Source organism: Artemia franciscana, chromosome 7, assembly GCF_032884065.1.
Source record: "Artemia franciscana chromosome 7, ASM3288406v1, whole genome shotgun sequence".
NCBI lineage: Eukaryota > Metazoa > Arthropoda > Branchiopoda > Anostraca > Artemiidae > Artemia > Artemia franciscana.
The window spans coordinates 53,336,550-53,362,775 of record NC_088869.1 but is presented as its reverse complement, the minus strand read 5'-3'; the positions used below and the strand labels follow the sequence as shown (position 1 = coordinate 53,362,775).

Genomic DNA, 26,226 nt, shown 5'->3' with positions numbered 1-26,226 from the left:
GCAAGCTCTTGGCGGCATTCGTTAGGAAACTTTGAAACATAAATAAAGGAATCACTTCACAAAGTGCATTTTTTCGGATTTCTTTATGGTTTTAATGAAGTGACAAGTTACTGAAAGAAACGAGATTTATTGAAATATGAAGAATTTGATAGATGAATTCTGAGAGGATAATTTTTTTTCAGGTCGTCATTTAGTAAAACAATTATTCTGCAAAGTACTTCGCGGACACGAACTTCGTCTTCTATGATGTTCCATTGAACAAGTGATGAAAAAAAAATAACAGATGCAAGAACAGGCTTTGAACTTCCTTGGTCGCAGATTTTTTTTTAAACATAGAATTTCATCAAGATGAAGAGTCTTCCCTTGAAGTCAACTGATGACAAAATATGTTTTTACAAATGTCAAAAAAAAAAAAAAAATGAAGTGAACGACTACAGTCTTTTTAAAAGAAAGCCTCTGAGAAAATCTCGCCAAGAATTTTGGAACGGTAAAAAGTGGAAGTAAACCCACATAATAATAAAATAACGTGCACCTTTTGATGGACAGCAATTAAGAAGCCGTGCAGAGAACGCTCCTTAAAAAAATCATTCATTATAGATATGCTCCAAGAGAATAGTGCCTCAAAAAGAAAAGGAAGTCAATTGCAGTTTCACAACTTCCCAAATCGCAGCTATCCCAACATTTACGGTAGACACACTGGGTAGCAGACGAAGAGTAATACCATCCCATGCTACGCGTTTCCAAGTGTAGTCATCAGCCGTAATTACCTCTAAGCCCAAGCAGTCCCCCATACCTGGATATAGCCCTGAGCTATATACACGAGTCTGCTGATTTGCATTATCCTTTGCACTTATTTGTCATTTAAAACGGTTCACAGTGCCAAATAATACAAATTAAAAAAAAATAAACAACACTATTAGCAAAAAAATTAGATATCCTAGGGCTATAACCAGGCATTAGAGATGGGGGAGAGGAACAGGATCACATTTGTGACGGTAGAGACTATTATAATTGGAAAGAGCGCTGAATCAATCAACTTGGTATCACTCTTTTTTATGTCTGATTTCTTTGTTACTCTAGAATTTTGACACAATTTCTACAAAGCAAGCCATTTGAGGACATGATGGATATGATGGACATAGACATGATGTTAAAGAGTTGATTCTGTTTCAAGAAATACTGGAAAGCTTACGGTCAACTCATGACACCGAAATAGAAATGCGTGAACCGACACATCGTAGCCTACAATAATACGCACAAGTGAGATTTTTATTTATTTATAATTTAGCATATTTACAGACATCTACTTTTTATCTAGATTAAGCTGCTATATAATGTTTTGGTTTTCCTGCTTCAGGCAAGGGCTTTAAAATAAAAACCACATACTCAGTGGCGGATACCCAATTAATGCTTGGGGGAGCACCGATAAAAATGAGGCTTCCCCGTGATACTTTTTGCCCCAAGGCCCTGTAATTACGGCAATTTCTGAATGTGCTATCCCTACCACATTCAAGTACGTGATCTGAGTAAAACAGGTTTCTTTGTCTGCATTCGGAGATAATCAGCTTAGCCTGAGTGAGATAACCTATTATGGAGGAATATTTCAATTAAATATTTAATAAATAGAGTCGGTTAGGTTAGATATTTAATGCAATGTGTTCTGGATGGCCTGCTTGCCATAATTCTCTGTTTCCACTTGAAAATTTCCAATATTCTAGTTTCCAGAAATTAGTAACTAAATATTTAAATATTCATCAGATTATGGTATATTTCATTATAATTAACCTAATATCACTTATTGAGTGTGGTCGGGACAACACGTAAGTACCAAATCAAATTTTGTCTATTTTCGTTTCCAAATTTAGTTATTTTGTTTTTCACATGATTTCTATAAGCTCTGAAACATGGGTGTTTCAAAAAGCTGGGAAGAACCTGCTGGTTGTAAAGGAATTGCCTAAGGACAGTTTTGGTTACTTGTTTGACTGACCCAAAGCTTAGATACCAATATACATTTATGGAAACTCCTATGAAGGTTATGAATTTATGAAGACGCGTAGATCGTACTACAACACCATAGGCAAGAATGCAATTTTGTTTTGTTGCATACACAGCTTGCTGTGCTGCCAGTTTCCTGTCTCCAACCGCTAGCATCGCTACCGCGCACTGTGTCCCAAAAATAAATCGAGTTCTCATAACTGTATATTGGTGTCTAAGCTGTGGACTGACCGTGCTCAACCTCCAATGAAAGAAAGACTAGGAAGGTTATGTCACGTTTTATATATGATAGCCTGCAATAAATAGCGCCCTTTGGCCAACCAGAGGGGGGGGGGTCACATAAAGGTAAGAACGGTCTCAAATGAGATGGGAAGAAGTAATAAAAGACGATTTAAAGGAAATTAAAACTTCACGTGAGGGAGTGTTGGCAGATGTCTGGTTTGAAGTTACACCATTATAAAAATGTGCCAAAAGTAGCCTACCGTTTTTCTAGTGAAAACAGGACGAATGAACGATATCCACCCAAAAGAAAAAAAAAATGCGCTAATTTCAAAAATTCACTGCGCAACCACCGCAATTCAATGTGCCCTATGTGGCAACTTTGGTAAGGTATTAAGGAATGAAGCTTTGGGTGTCTTGGGGCTAAAGAGAAGCACGATAGCTCTGTTAGTCTCAGACAGGTAGATGCTGCCTGAGAAGTACTGCCTTGAAACATGGAGTTTCAAGCAGCAACAGGAGGAGTATTTGAAATTTGATAGCACATAACTGCATCAGCTGATTCGACCATTATTTAAAGTGAGTTTTGATTTTGCTTTAGCGAACCGACTGATTGCATTAGAGACTCAAATTGCTTATACCGCGGTTCTTTAAAAGGATTTGAGTACAGTTTTTACGAGAATTTTTTTTCTAAAAAAAAAGATTGGCTAAAAGAAGAAAAGAGCGAAGGCAAAACTTGAAACTTTCAAAAATTATTGCTTCGCAGTCTTATCATGGTCGCAGCAGTAGCTACAACCTAGTAAACAGTGAACCACAGCCCATAGTAACTAAAAGTTGAAAAACGCGTTGTTGAAAAAAACTGCCTAGTGAAAAGAAATTGCCGTCTGACACTGAGTCAGGAATGGTAACTATCGTTTAAATTAATCATGGTTGCAGCGGTAGCTGAAGCCTAGTAAAGAGCAAACAGCAGCCCATAGTAACCAAAAGTTAAAAAAGGGTTTTGAAAAACCGCCTAGTGAAAAAAAAAGATACCGTCTGACACTGACCCAGGATCGGTTCGTCTTAAAAGTAAAAGTTTACTGCCAAAAGACATGTATGGTGATTTCGAAAAAAAGCCTGAAACCCCTCAAAAATGACGTCAGGTCAATATGAAAAGTGTACGGAATCAGAATGGTCGAAAACCATTTAAAGGAAATTACAGTCCCTCTCCTTGAAAACAAGGAAACTTTTTTAGCTGACCGAAAAGACTTGAGGGCAACTGGTCCCTCTCCCCCAAAGTTAATCAATTAAAATTTTGAGACAACCATTTTGTTCAAAATGGTTCAAAGCTCCACTCAATGGTTTTGGTGATGATATGATCCTCCATAGTCCCTGGAGAAAGGGCTCTACGCTCTATCTGTGTCGGGTGTATCGACATCACGAGTATCGGAATGGGTGTATTGTTATTGGCCGTTGTGGTAATACAGGTATCTTAAACAGATTTTTAATAGCTCATATAAAAGATGTTGCTCATATCTACGTCCTTCCTATAAATTCCACCATCAGCAAGTTCCGAATGGCACTAAAACGGCATTTTTTGTACCATTATCAAGTGGAAAAGCTGGGGCTTGTGGCCTACAGGAGCTTTCTCAAATCGAGCAAAATGACATGAGAAAACTGACCTTTATCAGTGGATGCTTGAATTATACAGGGTTATCTTAGTTTTGACAACATTTTGGGGGAAATAAATTTCAGCAGAGGGGGGGGGGCAAAATAGGGTCTAAGGGAAAAGTGAGGTCTGGAGGGGCAGTTGCCGACTCTGCCCCATATCAAATTACACTCTTGGCCCAAACACCCTGCCACCTAGTGGCTGGAGAAGTGTGGGCATATATGGTACTGGAACTACTCAAAGTTGTATATTGAAGGAAGGATTACTTATTGTTACACTTACTTAAAAAATTAAATATCTATGTCTTCTTTAATTTTTTTGACAAAAAGAAACGGTTTTGATTTCTCTTTCCACTCTTAAACTTACTTTTTCCTTCTATTTCCCCTAGATTGGAGGTGATAGAAAATTATATAAAGGAATGAGTTTTCAACTGACACTAAGGAGCAACATTAAAACTTAAAAGGACTAGAAATTGTTCCGTATAAATACACGAGCTAAGAGCTTATATGGCACTTGTGACGAGGTCGGAAGAGCCAAGAGCTCATATGGCATGAGCTCTAGCAAAATTCTAAGAATAAATAGACTGATTTAAAAGGAAACTCAGAGGCTCAATTCCGGTCGGGTTTTAGAATAAGAGCTCCGAGACACGAGGTTCTTCTAAATATCAAAATTCATTAAGATCCGATCACTCATTCGTAAGTTACAAAAAACCTCATTTTTCTAAATTTTTCCTCTCCTTTCAGCCCCCTAGATGGTTGAATCGGGGAAAACGACTTTATCAAGTCAATTTGTGCATGTCCCGGACACGCCTACCAATTTTCATCGTCCTAGCACGTCCAGAAGCACCGAACTCGCCAAAGCACTGGACCCCCCTAACTCCCCCAAAGAGAATGGATCCAGTCCGATTACGTCAATCACGTATCTACAACATTTGCTTATTCTACCCACCAAGTTTTATCCCGATCTCTCCGCTCTAAGCGTTTTCCAAGATTTCCAGTTTTCCCCCTCCAAATCCCCCAAATGTCACCGGATGAGACATGCTCTGAGACACGATATCCTTCTAAATGTCGAATTTCATTAAGATCCGATCAACCGTTCGTAAGTTAAAAATGCCTCATTTTTCCTAATTTTTCCGAATTAACCGTCCCCCAATCCCCCCCCCCAGATGGTCGAATCAGGGAAACAACTATTTCTGATTTAATCTGGTCTGGTCCCTGATACGCCTGCCAAATTTCGTAGTCCTAGCTTATCTGGAAGTGCCTAAACTAGCAGTGTTGTTTCTAAATTAATTTTAATCAAAAATGAGCAGACTGATTTAAAAAAAAAACTAAGTTTTTCCGAGAACAGTAAAGAGCGAAGTTGAAACTTAAAACGAACAGAAATTATTACTTCCAGTCTATCTAACATATATGAATAAAACTAGTGCAAATAAATCAACAGGTGATATTTCCACATGTCTGTAGAATAAGAGAAAACTAGCGATTTACTGAAAACACAAAAGCCAAGCATAAAAAAACAAGAATATTGATTTAGGAGTCAAAAGTAAATACGTAGCCTCACAACAACAAACTAATCTATAACGCTTTTCATAGTCTTACAAGAGCTGCGATATTAGTAACTTTCAGTATACAATTAAACTTATCCTAAAAACTTATCTTATTTATCAGGTGATATCTTGGTTTCACCTAGTATTACTCGAAATGAAGAACATATCAACCGTAATATGAACTCTGGAAATCCAAATATTTTTCTCTATAAAATGTAGAATTTTAAGTTGTGAAACAAAAAAAAAATCATAAAATGTCCATTTCAGACCAAAACGACAGTCAATCGTTGAACTGAGCTAATTGTGCAGAAGTTTAGCCAAATTAAACGAAAAAAGAAATTAAGCAACAATCTAAAAATACTTCACTTTTATACTGTTAAAAGTGTCCTTAAATGGTTTGCATTTACCGCACCAAAACTGCTATATTATTTTGTGTTTTCAGTAAAGCGCTAGTTTTCTGTAATATTACAAACATAGGGAAATATCACAAGTTGATTTATTTGCACTAGTTTGATTGATGTATGTTAGATATACTGAGAAGTAATTATTTTTGTTCGTTTTAAGTTTCAACTTCGCTCTTTACCTTCCTCGCAAAAACTTTTTTTAATTGATCTAACATATATCAATAAAACTAGTACAAATTAACTAATTATATTTCCATTTTGTTTGTAGGATTACAGAAAACTAGAGCTTTACTCAGCCATTGAACAACATACAAAAATAATAGATCGATTTATCAGGTAAAATTTTGGTCTCACCAGCTATAACACCAATAGTGAGTAACAGATAATTTTAAATTTTTAGAAACATACTTTAGTATTCTTCGAAATGTAGATCAAGCAAGCCATAATATGAATTCTGGAAATCCAGTTATTTCTCTCTATACAACAGATAATTTCAAGTTATGATACAAATTCTAAAACTAGTCTATAGTTCTAATACTATCAAGGTGGCTTCACTACGGACTTGTGTCTACAGGTTAGCCAGGAAGTGCCCTTTTTTGAACAAAAAAAAAGTCAATCATTGGACTGAGCCATTGTGCAGAATTGACACCAAATTAAACGAGAAAAAAATAAAGCAACAATTATAATATATTTTTCTCTTATACTGTTAAGATTCCTTAATCGGATTGCTTGTACTGTACAAAATACTCTAATTTGTGTTTTCAGTAAAGCGCTAGTTTTCTATAATCCTACAAACATAGGGAAATATAATTAATTAGTTCATTCTTACTAGATTTATTTATAAATGTTAGATAGACTGTGAACCAATAAGTTTTGTTCGTTTTAAGTTTCAAAATCGCTCTTTACTTCCCTCAGACAATTTAATTTTATTTAAATTAATCTTTGCCTATTTTTAATTTAAATTTAATATATAGGCAACACTGCAATGATCTTTTGTTTTTCTTTTCAGAGGGGCAGTCCCCTCATATACAGAGTAGTTACTGTTTATTTTAATTTTTAATGTTGCTCCTTACTTTCAGTTGAATTTTTTTTTATAATTTGATGTGCACAATTTTGATGGTGGACAACCTCGACAATTACGAAAGAGTAACTATTTTTCTAAAGAAGATTTTTAAGGTTTTCAAAACCTCAGCAAAATGTTCGTATGTCAAGCTTATTTCATTGAACCTATCCCCTCCACGGATAAACACCAACAAATTTTGAATAACACCGATTTTTTTTTCAACGTTGCAATTATTAAAGAGAGATGCTTAGAATATATTTTTCCCTTACCAAATAGCACTTTGGTATTTAGAAGGTGTAGGCTGCGGTAGTTCTACTCCTACTAAGGACTAGAACTGCATGACTCATAAGTTCATCCACTAGAACTGTGGAACTCTTGTTCGTTATACGTTTGACTCGATTATTCATTTTAATTTCTGTTCCTTTGCGAATTTTTTTATTTTTCTACAACAGTATCCATTGTTTGTATCTATTATGTGATTATTTATTTTAATATCTGTTCGTTTTGAGTCTTATTTGTTCTTTTATATGAGTTTTTTTTATTTGTTCATTGATAGGCTATTTTTCTTCGTTTTGAGTTCGAATTGTTTCTTCGTAAAAATTTCTTATTCGAAAAAAAAATCTAATTTTTAAATAAATTTCTAAAACAAGGCCGCGACTCACTTTTTGGGTAACTGCTAAACCCGTCCTGGGTAACTCCAGGATATGCAAAAGTTCAAATGGCGCTGTAAAGCTAAAAGCTTTTTTTATGGAATAAAAACGAAACAACTTATTCTATTTTGTCCTACATCATTTAACAAATGTTGCTAGAAGTTATTTTGTATTTAAAAATTAAATAAGTTACATATCTCTAAAGGCCTATATGCAGTATCTACAAGTATAGAAAATGAGTTAGGGAAAGTTCAATTGGAAATCTAATCATGTTCAATTTTTCATTGACAGAATTATTTCTAGGTCATCAAATTTAATAAAAAGCTAAATTTTTATTACAAAAAATCCCTTTTATTTTCCTTTAAATAATGCCCTACTAAGCAAAGGTTAAAATTTTCAAATTTTATCGTACGGTTGTAGAGAGTTACAATTCATTTGATCAAAAAGAGAACTGTTTCCAAGTCAATTTCCAAGAAAATCTTAAGTAAATATTGTCAGCTAGAAAATATGCAATTAATGCTGACTTTTCGTTTGAATTCGGTTACGTGAGAAGTGTAATGTAGCCCTAAAGATAAAAAAAACTTCCTTATTTGTCAGTTTTTTTTTTTCATATAATGCAAAAACACTGATAGTTCAATACCATTTAAACCAGAACACTTTTCCAGAATCGAAAAACACAATTACGATCCATAATCCTGGTTCTTACCAAGTGTACTGGGGATACAACACCCCCTTCTGGTAGACAAGTTCAGGAAACAATTTAGGGATCCCACTTCCTCTATCTATTTCACGAACCAGATTGGAAATTTGACTTCAAAAATGGCACAATTAGGATACTAGCTCTCACTCTCAAGGGAGGTCAGTTGGGATCACACAATCACATCTGTAGGAAGTCTTGACTACGAGAATATACAGTAACATTTATCTTTCCCCACACAGTCTGAATCAGCCCCAACCTTCAAAAAGGCGAAACTAGAGCATGAAATACTAGTTCTAACTAAGTTTGGTTGAGATGTGACAAACCCTCCGGTCATTGTTCTGCTGACGTGATTAGGAGACTTCACTTTCTTTCCCCCACATAGGTCAGTTCAAGGTCCCAAAACTTTCAACTTAGATCTTACTTTCCACCAAGTACCAGGACACTTATTCTTACTTAATATTAAGTTTAATTAAGACCCAACGACCCGTTCCAGAATGGTTTTGCGGTCAGAAGAATTAGGGAATACCCTCCCTTCGAAGAAGTCGAATTGGGCACAACATCCCACAAGGCACAACAGCTACTCAAGCTTTCCAGAAATTTGCAGTCGAGATCTGATAACCTGTTCAGCTAGCTGTTCATACGAGAATTATTTAAAAATCTTTCTCTTTCCCCTCCCCTTCAAAGGTCGTATAACATCCAAATCTTCAGATAGTTCAACAAGGACAGTGACCACTGTATTTTCAGTGTGTTGCTGGTATATGGCGAACCTTTCTGGTAAATGGTAAAAACACAATTTTAGGAAACTAAAAATATCAGGATCGGTTGTAGACCACCCCCAAGCTACCATTAAGATATTTACTCTTCCTTTTATTGGATTTTGTTGACATCCGACGATTGTTCTGTTGACAATACAAGGTTATCCTATTGAAATTTTGTCTCCCACGGAGGTTTGGTTGGGTCCTGACCCCCTCCCCCCAAAACGCATAGCTAAGCATCAGTTCTTAGTTCTCACTAAGTCTGGTCAAGATCCAACAATCAATTTTTGTAGATGTTCTGGTAGCAGAAATTTAAGAACCCCGTCCCCTGCAGAGACCAACTCATGCACAGACCAGGCCAGATCCATCCATCGACCCATGCCCGACCCATCGACCATACACTCCACAAGATATAATTACGACGTTAGTTCTAACGTCGTTTTTGGTTTGGTTCAAAATTGAAAAGTTCTTCATTAGGTATGGTATGTGACAAAAAAAAAAATCCGAACCCCTCCCCCTACATGTCAGATTGCGTTTTTTTTTCAAAACCAAATTCTTGGCCAAAGATTTGTATGCTTAAGAAATTTCCATCAAAATTTCATCCCAGGAAGTTTCATCAAAATTTCATTAAGGACCAAACAAAATTGGTATCTAGATTTTTCCATTGACTATTCTAGGATTACTTCAAGAAATCTGGAAGTTATTTAAAACTTTCGATCTATCGCCATGAAGTGATAATCCCATGTCAAACAGTTCGTGGTAACGAACTGTAGTAAGGAGCGACCCGGCTCAATAGTAAACGAAACTCTAAAAAACGGAATTTTGATGCTAAAAGATACATCAAAGAATCGGATTTCATGCTGATTCTAAATATATAAGTTTCAAAAATTTAGTCTTTGTCATCAAAAGTTACGAGTCTGAGAAAATTTGCCTTATTTTGGAAAATAGGGGGAAACACCCCCCAAAAGTCATAGAATCTTAACAAAAATCACACCATCGCATTCGGCGTATCAAAGAACCCTATAGCAAATATTTCAAGTTCTTATCTACAAAAATGTGGAATTTCGTATTTTTTGCCAGAAGACAAATCACGGGTGCGTGTTTATTTGTTTGTTTTTTTCCCCAGGGGTCATCTTATCGAGCAAGTGGTCCTAGAATGTCACAAGAGGGCTCATTCTAACAGAAATGAAAAGTTCTAGTGCCCTTTTTGAGTAACCAAAGAAATTGGAGAGCACCTAGGCCCCCTACCACGCTCATTATTTTCCCAAAGTCAACGGATCAAAATTTTGAGATTGCCATTTTGTTCCGCATAGTCGAAAACCATAATAACTATGTCTTTGGGAATGACTTACTCCCCCACAATCCCTGGGGGAGGGGCTGTAAGTTACAAACTTTGAACAGTGTTTACATACAGTAATGGTTATTGGGAAGTGTGCAGACGTTTTCAGGGGGATTTTTTTTGGTTTGGGGGTGGGGTTGAAGGGAGAGGGCTATGTGGGAGGATCTTTCCTTGGAGGAATATGTCATGGGGGAAGAAAATTTCAATGAAAAGGGCGCAAGATTTTCTAGCATTACTATAAAAAAAAACGAGCTCTTTATGCTAAAGTATTTTTTAGTAATTTCAACTATTTATTCTACGGCCTTTCTGATTCAGGGGTCATTCTTAAAAAATTGGGACAAAACTTACGATTTAGTGTAAAGAACGAGGTATTAACGAGGGTACAAACCCCCTCGTATACATTATAAAAATATAAGAATATAAGAGTTTGTTACATAAGTTAATTCTTAAGTTACGTATATTTTTTACTAATAAAAACGTTCGTTAAAAATTAGAAGTTCTGGTTGCCTTTTTAAGTAACCGAAAAATTGGAGGGCAACTAGGCCTCCTTCCGCACCCCTTACTTTTCAAAATTGTCTTATCAAAACTAAGAGAAAGCCATTTTGCCAAAAAAAGAATTAATATACAAATTTAATTTTAATAATTTATGTGCGGAGAGCCAAAATCAAACATGCATTAATTCAAAAACGTTCAGAAATTAAATAAAAAAAACTAGTTCTTTTGACTGAAAGTAAGGAGCGACATTAAAACTTAAACGAACAGAAATTACTCCGTATATGAAATGGGTTGTCCCATCCGCAATCCCTCGCTCTTTACGCTAAAGTTTGACACTTTGCCACAATTCTACTTTTTAAAATAATTAAAAGCTTTAGCGTAAAGAACGAGGGATTGCGGAAGGGTCAATCCATTTCATATACGGAGTAATTTCTGTTCGTTTTAAGTTTTAATGTCGCTCCTTACTTTCAGTCAAAAAAACTAGTTTTTTTTATTTATTTATTCTATAAGAATCCAATTCTAAATGACCATTAAGAAGCACTTTTGGTGATGAGACAGTTTAGTTTTGCTTCTAGTTTCTACTACGTAATTCATCTAGGGAGATGGATTACCCCCACCCTCAGAATCCACCAGTCCAACTGATAAAGGTGAAGGGCACAATCAAAAGCCTCTGATAAAAGACAAATGCACAACTTATGCAAAATTAATCTGTAAACACTCAAAGATGATGTTTTGGAATTTTAAATAATTTATCTTTTCGTACTCCTGTGTCATATGTTTTTGCATTACTTTTCTAGCTCACTGAAATAAGCACTAAGTAAATTGAATTTTCAAACGGCAAAATAAGTGGTTTTAGTGATAAATTTAAAGAATTTTTTTTTTCTTACTCCTGTGTCATATGTTTTTGCATTACCTTTCTAGCTCACTGGAATAAGCTCTAAGTAAATCGAATTTTCAAACGGCAAAATAAGTGATTTTAGTGACAATTTTAAAGAAAAAATTCAAATTAATTATTTTTTTTTGTACTCCTGTGTCATACGTTTTTTGCATTACCTTTCTAGCTCACTGAAATAAGATCTAAGTAAATCAAATTTTCAAACGGCAAAATAAGTGTTTTTAGTGACAATTTTAAAGAAAAAAGTGACAGGCTAAAATAAAAGTTACAAAAAGTGATTTTAGTGACTGTGGCCGACCCCTGATGAATGCATTCATTTGCGACCATACCTTTTTATTGACATTAGGACCATTGCCAACTATCTTTATTAATCTTTCAAGATTCTCGCTAAAAATACATTACATCAGCTTTTTTCACGGTTTTCTCCGTAAAAAATTTAAATCCGTATTAGGACCATTGCCAACTATCTTTATTAATCTTTCAAGAAGTAAATTCTCGCTCAAAATACATGACCTCAGCTTTTTTACGGTTTTCTCATCAGTTGCATAAAAACTGAAATACGTCACCAGATGGCAGCTCACGTCTTGATCTCTTAGAGAGGAAAATTAAATAAAAAAAAACTAGTTTTTTTAACTGAAAGTAAGGAGCGACATTAAAACTTAAAAGGAACAGAAATTACTCCGTATATGAAATGATTGTCCCCTCCGCAGTCCCTCGCTCTTTACGCTAAAGTTTTTAATTGTTTTAAAAAGTAGAATTGTGGCAAAGAGTCAAACTTTAGCGTAAAGAGCGAGGGACTGCGGAGGGGACAACCAATTCATATACGGAGTAATTTCTGTTCGTTTTAAGTTTTAATGTCGCTCCTTACTTTCAGTTAAAAAAACTAGTTTCTTTTATTTAATTTCTGAACGTTTTTGAATTAATGCATGTTTGATTTTGGCTCTCCGCACATAAATTATTGAAATGAAATTAGTATATTAATTTTTTTTTGGCTAAATGGCTTTCTCTTAGTTTTGATCAGACGATTTTGAGAAATAAGGGGTGGGGAAGGAGGCCTAGCTGCCCTCCAATTTTTCGGTTACTTAAAAAGGCTACTAGAACTTTTAATTTTCAACGAACGTTTTTATTAGTAAAAAATATACGTAACTTAAGAATTAACTTACGTAACAAACTTTTATATTCTTATATTTTTATTATGTGTACGAGGGGGTTTGTACCCTCGTTAATACCTCGCTCTTTACACTAAATCGTAAGTGTTGTCCCAATTCTTTAAGAATGACCCCTGAATCAAAAAGGCCGTAGAATAAATAGTGAAATTACTAAAAATATTTTAGCATAAAGAGCGAGGTATTTATCTCCTCCTAAATACCCGCTCTTTATGCTAAAGTATTTTTAGAACCCCTCATATGCGTAATAATCTCTGTTCGTTTTAAATTTCAATGCTATTCCTTACTTTCATTTGAAAAAACGTTTTCATGTTTATTTTTTCATTGTTTTTTTTTATAGTAATGCTAGAAAATCCTGCGCCCTTTTCATTGAATTTTTCTTCTCCCCATGATATATTCCTCAAAGGAAAGATCCTCCCACAAAGCCCTCTCCCATCAACCCCACCCCCCAAACCAAAAAATCCCCATGAAAACGTCTGTATACTTCCCAATAACCATTACTATATGTAAACACTGGTCAAAGTTTGTAACTTGCAGCCCCTCCCCCAGGGATTGTGGGGGAGTAAGTCATTCCCAAAGACATAGTTATTATGGTTTTCGACTATGCGGAACAAAATGGCTATCTTAAAATTTTAATCTGTTGACTTTTGGAAAAAAATTAGCGTGGGAGGGGGCCTATTTGCCCTCCAATTTTTTATCACTTAAAAGTCCACTAGAACTTTTCATTTCCGTAAGAATGAGCCCTCTTGCGACACTCTAAGACCACCTGGTCGATACGATGACCCCTGGGGAAAAAAAAAAAAAAACAACAAACAAACAAATAAACACGCACCCGTGATTTGTCTTCTGGCAAAAAATATGAAATTCCACATTTTTTTAGATAGGAGCTTGAAATTTTTGCTACAGAGTTCTCTGACATGCCGAATGCGATAGTGTGATTTTCGTTAAGATTCTATGACTTTTAGGGGATGTTTCCCCCTTTTTTCCAAAATAGGGCAAATATTATCAGGCTCGTAACTTTTGATGACAAAGACTAAACTAATTGAAAGTTATATATTTAGAATCAGCGTGAAAATTCGATTCTTTTGATGTATCTTTTAGCATCAAAATTCCGTTTTTTGAGTTCCGTTTACTATTGAGCCGGGTCGCCCCTTACTACAGTTCTTTACCACGAACTGTTTGAAAAGAAAATAATTCGGTATTTCGGGGCTTCTGACATTATTACTCCTTTGCGGAAGTTAGGCTCAAAATTGAAAAAGGATTATATTTTTTCTCTGGGCCCCTTCCACCTCTTAGTTCGTTTATTTTCCCGTTAGTTTTCACCTGTTTTCGCTTTATAGTTGTGTTATCTCTTAGCAGTTAAATACATAGTTATTATGATTTTCGACTATGCTGAACAAAATGGCTATCTCAAAATTTTGATCCGTTGGCTTTGGGAAAGAAATAAGCGTGGGAGGGAGCCTAGATACCCTCCAATTATTTTGGTCACTTAAAAAGGGCACTAGAACTTTTCATTTCCATTAGAATGAGGCCTTTTGCGACATTCTAGGTCTACTTGGTCGATACGATGACCACTGAAAAAAAAACAAAAAAAAAAAAAAAAAAAATAAACACGCACCCGTGATTTGTCTTCTGGCAAAAAATGCAAAATTCCACATTTTTGTAGATAGGAGCTTGAAACTTCTACAGTAGGGTTCTCCGATGCGCTGAATCTAATGGTGTAATTTTCGTTAAGATCCTACGACTTTTAGGGGGTGTTTCCCCCTATTTTCCTAAATAAGCCAAATTTTCTCAGGCTCGTAACTTTTGATGGCTAAGACTAAACTTGATGAAACTTATATATTTAAAATCAGCATTAAAATGCGATTCTTTTGATGTAGCTATTGATATCAAAATCCATTTTTTTTTTAGTTTTGGTTACTATTGAGCCGGATCGCTCCTTACTACAGTTCGTTACCACGAACTGTTTGACAAAAGCGCACTCTAATCTGTGGCTCTTTTTTCCTTTAGCGTTTGTAGTTCTGTCGGATTAAAAAAAAAGTAAGCTTCACCTGTGTTCTTCATAAAAGTTTGTTTTCAGGATGAATAAAATGCATCATTTATCATGTACATAGCTTTGTTTGCACTCATCAACATCCCAGGTGGTAGCTTACCAAAGAATAAGGCTTCAAACACATCAATGATTCGTCACATAAAGCTGCAGACATAGAAGTTTGCAAGGCCTTGAATACCCATATGATTTCTGCTTTGTATGCAGCATCTCTGTCACAAAGCATCTCAAGAGTTTCACTTCCATTGTTAGCTGATGACTTTTCTAATTAGGACTGTTGTCTAGCAGATCAACACAATCGTAACTGTAACAGATTGAGATAGATTGCAATCTGTTTCTTGTGCTTGTCTGACAAAGCATGCTGATTCAAGGCGTAAAAGCCTTTGCGGCAGCTAAGATTACTCAACGATATGCCTTCAAGGTATTTTTTTGCTTTGACCAGACCACTTCGCATGAAAGAAGTCACAGAAACTCTGGACGGGGCACAATTGATTGGAAATTGTAAGTTCCGCTGTCCCCGAATCCCCTAAAGACACTTTCAAGATATTTTTTTTCTTTTACCAAACCCCGTCGTGTGAAAGGGGTAGTCGCAGAAACTTCTAAGGGAAGTTTAGGCAATTCTAAGTTCTCTTGCCCCAAGCCCCCTAGAGAGACCCGATGATTACTTTGAGATAGCAATTTTGTTCAAAACAGTCAAAAGGTCCAATAACTATGTCCCTAGGGTTGAAATGACACCCCAAAGGCCCCTCGAACAAGAGCTGCAAAGTAGGCAAATTGTCCAATTTTTACATATTAGGTTGTTTTCGGAAGGGGGGGGGTGTTTGATCTTGGGTGTGTCCAAAAAGGCTAAGGATATCAAGGTAAAACCACAGGAAATGTCGAGAGGAATGTCGAACAAAATCAACTGACAATGCGTTAAATTTGTTAAGCTGAAATTTTCGAGGCACGTCGGGGGGAATGTCTAAGTACATCAAAAGACATAACATGCATCCAGGTTGTTAACATGGCGTATTTGCAATATCTCAGGAATGACAAACAGAAAATAGTTAAAACTTTAAGGTAATGTTAATCTAAACCGTAAGACAACATGTGCATCCAGATTGATAAAAGATCAGATTTACAATACATAGCACGAACGGCCAAGGGTACCACCTTGAAACTTTCAGGTAATATTAAATTTAATCAACAGACACTGGGGTGGTGGAAAGTACGTGTCTGCAATGTTTCAGGAACAACTAATGGTGTCAAGTGGAAACTATCGGGACATGCTGAACTAAACCAAAGGCACAATGTACACCCAGGTTGCCAGAAGTGAGTATTTGCAAAATCCCAGGAACATCTGTTACAACATCTGTTATAATTACTGTTCCTATTCCTGTAATTACTTATCCTGTAATTACTATTCCTGTAATTACAGGAATTACTATTCCTGTTTGCTTGAATTCTCCTCACTTCTTATTGAATAAAGCAACCAATTCCTTTTTTTCAACGTCATCCTTTTTTTAATTATTTTGGATTGAGTATAATAATAACAAAATAAAAAAAAAACTAGGTGGAATTTTTATTTCTAGTCGTTTTGGTCAAATTCAGAGTTTATTATCTTTATATTCCTCAGATTTTCCCATAAAAGACTATATATTATGGTCCAAGTTCTAACCCGTGTACCCACATTCCTGGTGAAAGGGACAAAAGGGTGTTACAGGCTGGCTTTTACTTAAGAGATTAAATAAAACTGAAGTAACTGAATTAACTCAAGGTAAGGAGCAACGCCAAAACTTAAATCGAACAGAAATTACTCCATATATGAAAGGGGCCGTCCCCTCCTCAACGCGCCGCTCCTTAATCTAAGGTTTTTTATTGTTTTAAAAATTAGAATTGTGAGAAAGAGTCAAACCTTAGCGTAAAGAGCGGGGCGTCGAGGATGGGATAGCCCCGTTCATATACGGAATAATTTCTTTTTGTATTTAATATTTAATGTCACTTCTTACTTTCAGCTAAAGAAAAACTTGTTTTTTTATTTAATTTCTGAACGTTTTTGAATTAATACAGGTTCTGATTTTGGCTGACCGTACATGAATAATTAAAGCGAAATTTGCCTATTAATTTTACTTTTGTTCGCTAAATGGCTTCTCAAGATTTTGATCTGACGATTTTGAGACAAAAGGGCAGGGGAAGGGGCATAATTGTACTCCAATTTTTTCGTTAGTTAAAAAGGCCAGTAGAACTTTTAATTTTATTTACGAAGATTTTTATTAGTAATAAATATACGTAACTTACGAATTAACTTATGTAACGAACTTCTATATTCGTATGTTTTTATTACGTATATTAGGGGGTTCACCCCCTCGTCAATGCCTCGCTCTTTAGGCTAAAGTTCAAATTTTGTTCCAATTCTTTAAGAATGAATCCTGAATCGCAAAGGCCGTTTAATTAGAATAAATAGCTCTTTTGAAATTAATAAACATGCTTTAGCGTAAAGAGCGAGGTATTGAAGAGGGGGGGGGGGACGAAACCCATCATATACGTAATAATTCGTGTTCTTTTTAAGTTTTAATGTTGGTCCATACTTTCAGTTGAATAAAACTCGTTTTTTTTTGTTACTTAATTCCTGATTGTTCTTTTAAATAATGCTGGAAAATCCAGCGCTCCCTTCACAGAAATTCTCCTACCCCACGAAAAATTCATCCATGGAAATATCCTCCCACCTAACATCCTACACGCGACCCCCCCCCCCCAACCCCCCGCCACAATAAGTACCCCTGAAAACGTCTGTATACTTCACAATAACCAATTCTATATGTTAACAATGGGCAAAATTTATAACTTGCCCGGGGACTGTTGGGGAATAAGTCGTCCTAAAAGACACAGTTATTAGATTTTTTGACCTCCCTTCCGACAGTCCCTTTTCAACAGTCCCTTCCCCGGGGACTGTTGGGGAATAAGTCGTCCTAAAAAACACAGTTATTAGATTTTTCGACTATGCTGAACAAAATGGCTCTCTCAAAAATTTGATCTAGTGATTTTGGGGGGAAATGAGCGTGGGAGGGGGTGTAGTAGCCCACCAGTTTTTTTGTCACTTAAAAAGGGCACTATAGCCTTTAATTTCTGTTCGAATGAGCCCTCTCGCCACATTCTAGCACCACTGGGTGGATACGATCACCCTTGGAAAAAAGAAAAAGAAAAAAGCAAATAAACACGCATCCGTGATCTTTCTTCCGGCAAAAAATACATAACTCCACATTTTTGTATATAGGAGCTTGAAACCTCTACAACAGGGTTTTTTGATACTCTGAATCTGATGGTGTGATTTTGATTAAGATTCTATAACTTTTAGGGAATGTTTCCCCTTTTTTTCGAAAATAAGGCAAATTTTCTCAGACTCCTAACTTTTGATGGGTAAGACTAAACTTAACGAACCTTATATATTTACAATCAGCATAAAAACCCACTTCTTTTGATGTATCTATTGGTATCAAAATTCCGTTTTTTGAGTTTCGGTTACTATTGAGCCAGGTCACTCCTTACTTGCAGTTCGTTATCATGAACTGTTTAATTAAAACAAAAAAAAATACAAAATAAGTTTTTCAAGGTAATTTAAAGAACTCTATTAAACCAAAAATGAGCAAAAATAGAATCAAACAAGCGTAGAACTAGCACAAATTAGCATCAATATATAAACGAAACCCAAAACAAACAGAAATAACAATAAATAACTTTTTGTCAAACACAAAAAGAGCAGATATTACCATGACTAGGGCTAACAACCCCAATATCTTCACAGGGCCAGAGCATAATTTGCACTTTACTAAAAAAATAAAAAAAAAGAAATAATTTTGCGTTGTCAATTTAATATACATATGCTCATATTTATTCTTTAGAATCTTAATCATTTTTGATTTATTAAAGTTATAAAGTGGGAACTTTAAAATTTTTTCATTAAAGTGCAAATTATGTTCTGGCCTTGAGGAGGCATTTTTACTGATTTTTGGTTTAATGGAGTTCTTTACTGTTCCTTGAAAAATATATTTTCTGGAAAAAAGTCGTTTAATTAATTTTTGTTCGTTTTATGTCGACATAGTCTTTCTCACGGAAACTGGATTGGAAAGCTGATTGCATTCCAATCACTTTTGACTCTTAAAAAGGGCACTAGAACTTTTAATTTCCAATTAAATTAGCTCATTTAAAATATCAATGACATTGATAGTTATGATAAAGCAGCGCTGCCTATGATATTGTTTGTATGCCTTTTTAATACAGGAATGCATAGTTTTTTCGTTTAATTGAAATTCCCCTCAAACGTTCCCTAAGAGTTTCAACTTATTGCCCTTAGTGATATTGTTACAGTAACCGTGAAGTTGTATTAAAAGCATACATAGCTTCTTCTGGCTAGTTCAAAATCTGTCACAACTTACCCTGAAAGGTCTAACTTAATAATGTAAGCTGTTATTGTGATATTGCTTTGTCACCCTTTTGACAATCTACATGATCATAGTTCGTTTTGATTTAGTTCAACACCTGTCTAAATATTCCTTGAAAGCTTCACCTTAGCATCCTTAGCTTGCGTAGTAGCAATAAATATAGTGGAAGTAGTAGCATTGGTAGCAGTATGCACACATCATCTTTGTTTTTGTTTTTTCAACATCCTCTCCAACATCCGATGTTCCAACTCAATACAAATCAATCTTAATGTATGCTCTTTAGACAGTCTAAGTGCACATAATGTCTTTTGTTAGTTCGAATTTGCCATAAATATTCTCTCAATTTTACCTTCATAGACTTAGCCTTAATAGTACTAGTATCACAGTAGTTGTGGTGGTAGTAGGAGAAGGCGTTGCAGTGTTAGTGTTACATTAGTAGCAGTAGTTGTAACAGCACTAGCAGCAATATTAAAAGCAGTAGTAACATGTAAATCTTGCCTTTTGATCAGTTGAACATCCCTTTCATAATGCCCCGGAAGTTTCACCTTGGTACGGTAAGCTTTTCCAAAAATATTGCTGATTTGCGCTTTTGACCCCCTTTTCATATTAATACTCAAAGCCTTACAAGTTGTTGGACTTGAAGTAGCAGTTAGATTAGCTTAGCAGCACTAGTAGTGGTAGTAGTGTTAGTAGTGACACGCATATATTACCTTTTTGTCAATTGATCTTCCCCTTTGAGTATTCTCTAAAAGTTCCAATTTAATACCCAAATCCATTTTCAAGATACGCCCTTTTGAAAACTTGGATGCACATAGTGTGTTTTTGATTTAGATCAAAATCCCCCTCTATATTCTATCAAATTTTCACCTTCATACGCTTAGCTCAAATAGTACTAGTATAATAGTAGTAGGAACAGTATAGTAGCAGTAGTAGCAGATTCATTTTGCCTTTTGGTCAACTGAATATTCCACTCATGATACGCTTGAAGTTTCTTCCTGATATGATAATCCGTTCTAAAGATTATTCATACGCCCGTATTGTCAATCTGTATGGACATATGCTTTGATTTAGGTCAACGTTTCCATTCAACATTTCCTCAGATGCTTATTTCAATATCCTTAGCCTTAGTAGCACCCGGTACAGAAGTAGTAGTTCTAGTGATAGTAGTAGTTGTGGTAGCAGTAGAAGCAGCGGTAGTTGTAGTAGTAGTATCGTGCAAATATTGCCCTTTTGGTCAATTGATCATCTCCCAAAAGTTCTGAATTAATATACTCAGTCATTCCTGAGTTACGCCCTTTTGATAGCCCATAATCTGAAGTTTATACAGCAAACCCAACCTTATATGCCCCAGTGCATAACTCACAGTTCTTGCCCCAGGACTGTTGGGGTTGTGTCAACCTTGGAGGCTTTGTTATATGTTCTTTGGACTATTTTGTTTTAGAATGGATATCTCACAATTTCATTCAGATGCGTTAAAGAGAGGTAGTTATGCAGGGGGGGGGGCTAGTTGACTTCCAACTTTTGACTCTTCAAAAGGAACTAGAACAGGAACTAGGAACTAGAACTAGAAAAAGGAACCGATTGGAACTACAAATTTATATTGTCTGCATTTTGGGAGAAGATGACGTGTGTGAGGAGAGGGGGAGGGTTAGCTGTTCTCTGTTCACTTTTGACTCTTAAAAGGGGCACTAAACTTCTCACTACCTTCCAATGAGCCACCTCTGAAGTGTATACGACCATCCTTTCTATAAAAACATTTTATGCCCACAGGGCATATCTTAAGACCCTTGCCCCGAGGACTGTGGGGTGGTTGTCATCCTCAAAAACATAATGTCCAGGCCCTTCGACTACAATAAACAACATTACAGTCTCGAAATTTTAGTGGATGTGTTGCGGAAATGATGGGCATTGAGGATGGGGACTGGTTGCTCTCAAATCATTTTGGACTCATAAAAGGGCCCTATAACTTTGATTTCAAATCAGATGACCCCCAGCTGAAGTTTATACCAACAGCCATTCCATAAAAAACTTTATATGCCTCCAGGATACAACTAACAACTCTAGCCCAAGGGCTGTGGGGGGTTGTGTAAACCCTAGAGGCATTATTATAGGTTCATTTGACTATTTTGAACAAAATGGCTATATCACAGTTTCAATCAGATGCGTTTGCTGAAAAGAAGGGTAGTCGGAGTGCAGGGGGCTAGTTGCCCTCCACCCTTTTGACTAGGGAACTATAATTTCCAATTTTTATGGAAATGAGACTCCTCTAAAGTTTATACAACAATTCCCTCCACGAAGACCTTATTTCCCCCCGGGGCATTACTTACAACCGTTTCCCCAAATTGATATCTTAAAGACTTCAATTGGATGCATTTCGGGACATTACGATGTGTTTGTGAGGGGGGGGGGGGGAGCTGCCCTAAAATCACTCTGAATCTTAAAAAGGGGACTATAACTTCTGATTATCAATCCAATGAGCCCCCAGGGCATAACTTAAAGCCCTTGCTCCAGGGAACTGGGGGGGGGGGGGGGTTGTCATCCTGAAAGACATAATTTCCCGACCTTTCAACAACGTTGAACAAAATGGCTATCTCAAAATTTTGATTGGATGTGTTTCGGGAAATGGTGGGTGTGGGAGGGGGATTAGTTGCCCTCCAATCAATTTCGACTCCTAAAAATGGCACTAGCCCTTTCAATTTCCAATCGACTAAGCCCTTTTCGCAGTTTCTATGACAGCTCCTTTGATACGAAGTACCTTGGTCTAACCCCCCCCCCCCCCCCCAAAAAAAAAAAAACAAAACAAAAAGAACAACAGCAAATAAGTTAATAACACATTGTGCCAACATCGTTCATTACTTAGGCAGCGCTTTTGTGCTGCCTATGATAATAAAATATATGCGAGGAGGGGGGAGGCCAATAGGAATATTGCTTTATAGGAATATATAGCTTTTAGTTGTTTTAAAAAGTAGAATTGTGGCAAAGAGTCAAACTTTAGCGTAAAGAGCGAGGGATTGCGGAGGGGACAACCCATTTCATATACGGAGTAATTTCTGTTCGTTTTAAGTTTTAATGTCGCTCCTTACTTTCAGCTAAAAAAATTAGTTTTTTTTTATTTAATTTCTGAACGTTTTTGAATTAATGCATGTTGTGTTTTGGCTCTCCGCGCATAAATTATTAAAATGAAATTTGTATATTAATTCTTTTTTTGGCTAAATGGCTTTCTCTTAGTTTTGATCAGACGATTTTGAGAAATAAGGGGTGGAGAAGGAGGCCTATTGCCCTCCAATTTTTCGGTTACTTAAAAGGCAACTAGAACTTTTAATTTTTAACGAACGTTTTTATTAGTAAAAAATATACGTAACATAAGAATTAAATTACGTAACAAACTTTCATAATCTTATATTTTTATTATGTATACGAGGGGGTTTGTACCCTCGTTAATACCTCGCTCTTTACACTAAATCGTAAGTTTTGTCCCAATTCTTTAAGAATGACCCCGGAATCAGAAAGGCCGTAGAATAAATAGTTGAAATTACTAAAAATAATTTAGCTTGAAGAGCAAGGTATTTATCTCCTCCTACATACCTCGCTCTTTATGCTAAAGTATTTTTAGAACCCCTCATATGCGTAATAATCTCTGTTCCTTTTAAGTTTCAATGCTACTCCTTCCTTTCATTTGAAAAAACGTTTTCATGTTTATTTTTCATTGTTTTCTTATAGTAATGCTAGAAAATCCTGCGCCCTTTTCATTGAATTTTTCTTCCCTCATGACAGATTCCTCCAAGGAAAGATCCTCCAACATAGCCTCCTCCGCTCAGCACCACCCCCAAACAAAATAAAATCCCCCTGAAAACGTCTGTACACTTCCCAATAACCATTACTATATGTAAACACTGGTCAAAGTTTGTAACTTGCAGCCCCTCCCCCAGGGATTGTGGGGGAGTAAGTCATCCCCAAAGACATAGTTATTATTGTTTTCGACTATGTTGAACAAAATGGCTATCTCAAAATTTTGATCCGTTGACTTTGGGAAAAAAATGAGCGTGGGAGGGGGCCTAGATGCCCTCTAATTTTTTTGGTCACTTAAAAAGGGCACTAAAACTTTTCATTTCCGTTAGAATGAGCCCTCTTGCGACATTCTAGGACCACTTGGTGACCCCTGGGAAAAAGAAAAAACAAACAAACAAATAAACACGCACCCGTGGTTTGTCTTCTGGCAGAAAATACAAAATTCCACATTTTTGTAGATAGGAGCTTGAAACTTCTACAGTAGGGTTCTCTGATACGCTGAATCTGATGGTGTCATTTTCGTTAAGATTCTACGATTTTTAGGGGGGTGTTTCCCCCTATTTTCTTAAATAAGGCAAATTTTCTCACGCTCGTAACTTTTGATGGGTAAGACTAAACTTGATGAAACTTATATATTTCAAATCAGCATTAAAATGCGATTCTTTTAATGTAGCTATTGATATCAAAATTCAATTTTTTAGAGTTTTGGTAACTATTGAGCCGGGTCGCTCCTTACTACAGTTCGTTACCACGAACTGTTTGATCACACTAAGTAATTTGCTACCTAAAGAAACCAGGCTAATACCTCCATAATTACCACACTCACTCTTATCACCTTTCTTATACAGGAGCTTAATTAGGGTTTTTCTGAAGTCGCTAAGTACGTCGCCTTTTTCAAGATTCATATTCACAATCTTCAGTGACTTATTTCTAACCTCATAAGCACCATATTTAAGAAACTCATTTACCACACTATCAGCATCCTGGGTCTTACTTTCTTTTTTTAGTCCGTTTAGTACTGTCACTAACTCTCCCTCACAACAAAAAAAAATTTCTTTCACATCTAAGGTGTAAATACCTCTGAGATTGGCAAAGAAACCCCTTCTAGTGAATGCTTTGGCTTAGAAATAATCTTTAATTTAGGATTTGAGCCCCTCAACTATTTCAGTCTGGCACCTGGGTAGAACGTCAATAGATTTGATTAATTTTTACCTGACAGATTCCTAGACTGGAATTCTTATAACATTTTAGTGGTTAGAATAGAATCAAGATTATTTTTGTTTATAGATTGACAGAAATGTATACATTTGGGTCTTAATGGCGTCCAAAACAAGGCGGTATTGCCCCCCTTGGAGCACAACATACTCCTGTAAATGTGATAGAAGCAGAAAAATATACTACAGGTTGAGTCACAACCTCTGGATCTACCACTGTAATTTAAGTGAAACCTCTCTACTCTATAGCTATTAAACTTTTGCTTTTTTTCAGTTTTTTTTTTTCAATGCATTATGACAAATTTATAGCTTTGGTTAATTTTCTGCTTTAATTTCAGGACGAAAACACCAACAAGTTCCAGTTGGCATAACCAATAAGAGGTGGAGTCTCAAGAAATCTGCAGGGCACAGAAACAAGAATTTTTTTAAATATTTTTAAAGCATTTTACGTTTCTTTTAGCATGTTTTATTCGAATAAAGTCAACCATAACCTTCTCATTTTAATGTAAAGTAAAAAGTCATCAATTGCAGAAACAAAAAGCAAGTATAAAATAATTTTGGGAAACATGAAACTAGGCCTACCATGGACACGAAAGAACATGAAAATACTATCCCATAACTTGTAAATTGTCATTTTTTGGAATCAAGTTAAAATAGCATATTAAAATAAAAATTTCTTTTTAGGTAAAGAACCATATTAAAACCAAAAACGATCAGAAATCAAGTCATAATATGTCAAACTGGAAACATATAGATATGACTAAATGAATAAACAAAACTTAAAATGGAGCAGAAATAAAATGAACTATCTCACCAAACTAGAAAATAGCAGATCCTACTATAGATGGACAGATGAGTCCTAAAATGAACAAACTAAAAGGGATGATCAAATTGATTCAATGAACAAAAATTACCACAAGTAAAAGTCATGTAACTGTTTCCTTAAGACCTTTAAAAGACCAGAGCATCATTTACCCTTCACTAAAAACGATTTGTGTTTCAAGTACCAGTAGTCTGTTTTTATTTTATTTAGTATAGTCTGATTTTATTATTTTTTAAATTAGGTAGTGTTGTAGTGGTTGTTGCAACACTAGAACAGTAGTTTTGTAACTCGTAAAATCAGTCATGGTAAAACTGGGTATTTTATCGTGATTTTATGGGCCCTTGTAAAATTGGTATTTTACCTATTTTATGTAATTTACCTATTTTACGTAATTTACATATTTTACCTATTTTAACGGTATTTACTGGTATTTTACATACTTTACTGACATTCAGTATAAAACTCTCTGTAAAGCTGAAGTGTCAATAGAGCTTTGATGGAAACGATATATATTCTAAGAAGTGTTGTTTTATTTTCATATATAAAAACTATAATAAGAAAAATTAAATAAGAAAGAAAACCGTGATACTAATCAAAATTATACCATGGTAAAATGGGACAGTTTTAGTCAAAACTTTTCTTATCATTCAGTCTAATTCAACATATAGAAAATTGTTGCCAAAATAAAACTTCGAAAATACACACTGACTAACTTTGGAATCCATATGTCTCATTTGCTGAAGAGATATTAGCCAACTGGCAAATTAAGAAATGATTTGCCAACTGATTTTCTACATATCCATAAGGATTTTTTTTAAGAGTCAAAACATGGGTGAAACCTTAATGTTCAACATCTGGGTACAATGTTGCCAAGGTAAAAGTTCTAGTGGCGGCAATTGAGGTGGGACATACCAGTGCTTTCCTCCTCCCCTACCTATATTTTGATGTAGTGTTTGAGGGGGGTCTTTCCAAACATAAAAGGTCCTTTTTTGGCATTTTCATTGGAAAGAAAGAAAAACCACCCAAGGCTCATTTTTGAATGCTATATGGCACTTTACAA

General features: G+C 35.7%; 1 long non-coding RNA gene across 1 annotated transcript; it reads left to right on the top strand.

Moving 5' to 3' along the window:
* LOC136029456 (uncharacterized) lies at window positions 1-24,841 on the top strand. Its single transcript, XR_010618051.1, has 2 exons — window positions 1-1,260; window positions 24,682-24,841. It is a non-coding gene; the product is annotated as an uncharacterized LOC136029456 (long non-coding RNA).
* Window positions 24,842-26,226: the final 1,385 nt, after the last annotated feature.